This window comes from Cebus imitator, unplaced genomic scaffold (assembly GCF_001604975.1).
Source record: "Cebus imitator isolate Cc_AM_T3 unplaced genomic scaffold, Cebus_imitator-1.0 Scaffold530, whole genome shotgun sequence".
Lineage (NCBI taxonomy): Eukaryota > Metazoa > Chordata > Mammalia > Primates > Cebidae > Cebus > Cebus imitator.
In genome coordinates, this window is record NW_016107845.1 from 516607 (window position 1) to 521387 (window position 4781).

Here is a 4781-nt window from a genome sequence, read left to right on the forward strand (position 1 = left end):
TATATATATATATATATATATATATATACACACACATATAAAAGAAACTAATTTCCCTTCTTTTCCAAAATAAATGCCATTTCAAGTGACAGGTTTACCCTCAACACTAGAATACTTTCTCTTCATCATTCCATATTTAAAAACATTTATTTAACATAAAAAGAGAAAATTAATTACTATCTTTGCTTCCTTGGCCACAGTTCTAGCTATCTTACAGAGGAGAAAATATATTTGATATGAAAGGCACCTATACTTCTTTTCACCAAGACATAGCTAACAACTCATCTTCTAAAGCACAAAGAGAGCAGAAGCCCTTCAGAAATATATCTTTTCAAATGTTGTTAAACATCTATTTGTCTGATTATTATATCTTGAGATAGTCCTTATTGTAGTAATTGCATACTTAAAATTTAAGATTTTATGCCATGTTATGTGTTAATTTTATGCATTCACTTTCTCTTTCTCCTGTTCCAGTTTCCCACATCCTAGGGCATCTGTGGAGATAACAAAATTGCAAATGCCAGATGGTAGTATAATCATTAAATTAAAATCAGTTCCACTCTTATTTCAATCATGAAACAGAATGATCAAATTGTAAAGGTTTCTATTTTGGATACTATTTTATTTTACATGAAAACAAAAAGTTTTATTTTAAAAACACTACACTGATAAATTACAGTATTTTTTTCTCTACTGGTCTCATCTTGTAAGCTTCTAAAATTGGGTTGACTAATACTTTTGTTCTGCAAAAGGTGTACCAAAAAATGAAATAATAATAAACTTTAAACAAAAGAAAACTAATATAAAATACTTTTATATTTCACAAAACTAATTGAGAAAAAAAAACAATTCTGATAGGCTTTCTTGACACAATAATATTAGGAATAAATTTTGTTCCTTGTTGAGAGGTGAAGTATGGAAGATGACTGAATAAGTACCAAGCCCTGCTCCTATGCAGACACTAATTCAACAATATGCAAAATATTCTCTTTTGTGAGAAAGCTAGAGACCAGCCAAGAGGCTCCTGTACCCTAAGTAAGTATCACGCCAGCCACATTGACGTTTACAGAAAAATTTGGAGCACCCACTTGCCAAAAGCCCTGCCCCTAGCTCAGCAATGTGCAATGAGAAGGAAGATCTCAACTCCTCACTTCCCCTGGGGAGTAAATAGAAAACTGAAACATAGGTCTACTGTTCAGATTTGGAGGACAGTATCTAAGAGACTGATTTCAGCCTTGTTTGAATCTAAGTGCTGACAGGAAAGAGTGTCAGATAAGAGACCAGTGAAAACAGAGGCAGCCCTTTGAACTAGCACACACTCAGTTACCATCGTCTCTCTCTCCAGCTCAGCATAACAGTTTCACCTGACTTGGCATGCTGACAGGAGCTGGAATACTCTAGATGTTGAGAATATAAAAGCAAATATAAGAGCTCCAGAGGACCTACAGTACAGCAGACAGAGGCTGGTTCAACTTGACAGTTTGTCCCTCAGGGGAAAAAGAGAAAAATAAAAGGTGTGTTAAATATTGACTTTTTGGGGAGCTGCCTAAAAACTGGTTGCTTTCTTGTTTGTCTCAGAACACCAACGGGAGCTGGCATAATTTAAATGCCTGAGGCCAATGAGGAGAAAAAGAAATGGGTGGCTTACAGTATCATCAAAGGATCTTCATTAGTGGAGACAGACATCATAGGAAGGAAAAAATTTGAGCTTCTGAAAAAAGAAACCAGAAAAATCTCTCTAATTAGGAATTTACAAATTCACAGAAAAAGTTTGAGAGGCCTCCAAAATCTGTATCTGGGTTATTCTGTGAGAAACTTTTCCTCTTTGGAGCCAGTTCACAAATACTGGGAGAGTGGGCTACTCTTCAAATGTATGGATCCCAACAAAAAGTAACAAGGCACATGAAGAAACTATTGTACCGAACAGCTGGGCACATAACCCAAGCAAAGCATCAACAAATTATCTCCAGAAATAAGTCCTAAGGAAATGAAGATATATAAAACAACATAAAATTCAAAACAACCATTATAAACGTTCTCAATGAATTCAGAAAATAAATACATAAAATAAGAATATCAACAAAAACATAGAAAATATTACAAATAAACAGAAAATTTGAAACTAAAGAATAAAATCATTTAATTAAATAATTCACTAGAATAATTCAAAAACAGACTTAATTATGCAGAAGAAAAAAAATTAGTGAACTTTAACACAGTTCATTTGAAATGAGGCAGAGGAGCAAAAAGAAAATGAATGAAGAGTATAGGAAGCCTAAAAGACTGATGTGAGTCCATCAAGGGAACAAATATACACATTGTGAGAGTTTTAGAAGGAGAAGAGTAAAAGAAGTAAAACATTTATTTATTGGAAGAAATAGTGGCAGAAAACCTCCCAAATTGGGGTAAGGAAATGAACATGTACATTTAAGAAGTCCAATGGCATAAACTCAAAGAAGACAACAGAAATATAATCAAATTGTCAGAAATAAAAGACAAAGAGAGGACTTTAAAAGCAGCACAATAAAAGTGACTCATTATATACAAGAAATCCTCCATAAAACGAACACAGCAGTTCTCAGCAGAAACCTTGTAGGCCAGAAGGACTAGAATGACAGATTCAAAGTGCTAAAATAAATAAATAAAACTGTCAACCAAGAATAGTATATGGAACAAATCTGTCCCTCATAAAATGAAAAAGAAATGAAGACATTTCCAGATAAACAAAAGTTGAGAAAGTTTATAATTATTATACTTTCTTTACCGAAAATAATAAAGAGTCTTTCAATTTTAAACAAAAGAATGCAAGATAGGAACAAAAAGGCATATGAAAGTATAGAGCTTGGTAGCAAGGGTAAATATTTAATGAATACAGGATCCAGTAATACTGTAATGGTGGTGGATGAAACGCTTTTAGTTCTGGTGTATAATTAAATTGTTAGTATAAAAATATAACTAAAATATCTACATTCATGTATAAGAAGGTATAATTATGACATCAATAACAGAAAGTGTATGTGTAGAGGAGGAAGTAAATATGCAAAATTTTTTTATTCAATTGGAATTATGTGTTATCAGATTAAAATAATTATACTTATAAGATGTTTTATGGAAGTCTCACAGTAACTACAAAGAACATATCTGTAAGACGTACACAAAAGAAAATAAGAAAGCATTTAAACATTGACAGTATAAAAGTGAACGGGAAAAAAGGCTGCAAAAGAGGAAAAGAGGAACAAAAGAGCTATAAGATAGACAGAAAACAATGAATGATATGACAATAGTCTTTCTCCATCAACAAATATTTTAAATATAAATAAATTAAAATCCCCAATCAAAAGATAAAGAGTAGCTAAACAGATTAAAAACCAAAACCATGATTTAACTATATGCACCCTACAAGAAATTCACTTTAGCTTTAAGGAGTCACATAGGTTAAAAATTAAAGGATGAAAAGAATATATTTCATAGAAGTTGTTGGCAAAAGAAAGCAGGAGCAGACATAATTGTATCAGACAAAATACAATTTAAATCAAAAACTGTCATAAAACAAAAACAACATCTTATAATTATTATAAAAGGATGAAATCACTATGAATATATACCAAATATATATGCACATAGCACCCAAATATGTAAAGTAGGCAGAACTGGATAGAGAGAGTAACATGATAATAGACAGAAATTTCATACCCCACTTTTAATTATGGATAAAACAACCAGACAGTTGATCAATAAGGAATAAGAAGACTCCAACAACACTATAGCCTGATTAAACGCAACCGACACGTAAGAATCAGTCTATGCAAAACCAGCAGAATAAATATTCTTCTCAATTGCACATATTCTTCCCCAGGTAAGAATACATTGTAGGTTGCAAAACAAGTCTTAATAAATTTGAAAAAATTGAAATCACACCAAGTGCCTTTCTTGCACACAACTGAATAAAACTAGAAATTAATACCAGAAAGAGAACTGGACAATTATGTGAAAACTGAACAACACACCACCAATTCGCTGAAGATAAAATCAGGGGAAATTGGAATATGTTCTGAGACAAAAATGAAAACATAACATACCAAAACTTATGAGCAGCAGCGAAAGCAGCACTAGGAAAGAATTTATCATGTTAAGCACCTGTATTATGAAAGAAGAGGTATCTCAAATAAACAACCTAACTTTATTATACCACAAGAAACTAGAAAAAGAAGAACAAAATAAACCCAAACTTAGCAAAAGGAAGGAATTTTAATGATTAGAGCAAAAACCAATAAAATAGAAAAGCTATATAAACAAGTAAACAAAATGCTATTGAAATACCAACAAAATTGACAAACCCTCAGCTAGACTAAGACCAAAAGGTGGTATTAAAACCTAAATTGAGACATTACAACTGATGCCACAGAAATAAATATTACAAAAAAAATTACAAAAATGTATACATCTATAAATTGAATAACATCAACAAAATGGATCAATTTCTAAACACATAAAACCTACTAAGACTAAATAACGAAGACGCAGACAGTGTTTAACAGGTAAATCTCTAGTAAGAAAATTGAGTCAATAAGCAAAAACCTTTCAACAGAAATAATGTCTAGGACTAGATGGCTTAACTGGTGAATTCTACCAAATATGTAGAGAGGAATTAATGTCAAATCTTTCTCCACTTGCTAAAATATTGAAGAGGAGACAATACTTTCAACATAATTTTATGAGGCCAGCCTTATTCTGAGACTAAAACTAGATTTAAAACACTTAAAAAAACCAAATATGAGGTA

At 31.8% G+C, this 4781-nt stretch overlaps 1 protein-coding gene across 2 annotated transcripts in view; it reads right to left on the reverse strand.

The window, feature by feature from the left end:
- The window catches only part of LOC108293303 (protein eyes shut homolog), a 377364-nt gene that overhangs the window by 371633 nt on the left and 950 nt on the right, over positions 1-4781 (reverse strand). The gene's annotated exons all lie outside the window — the stretch shown is intronic.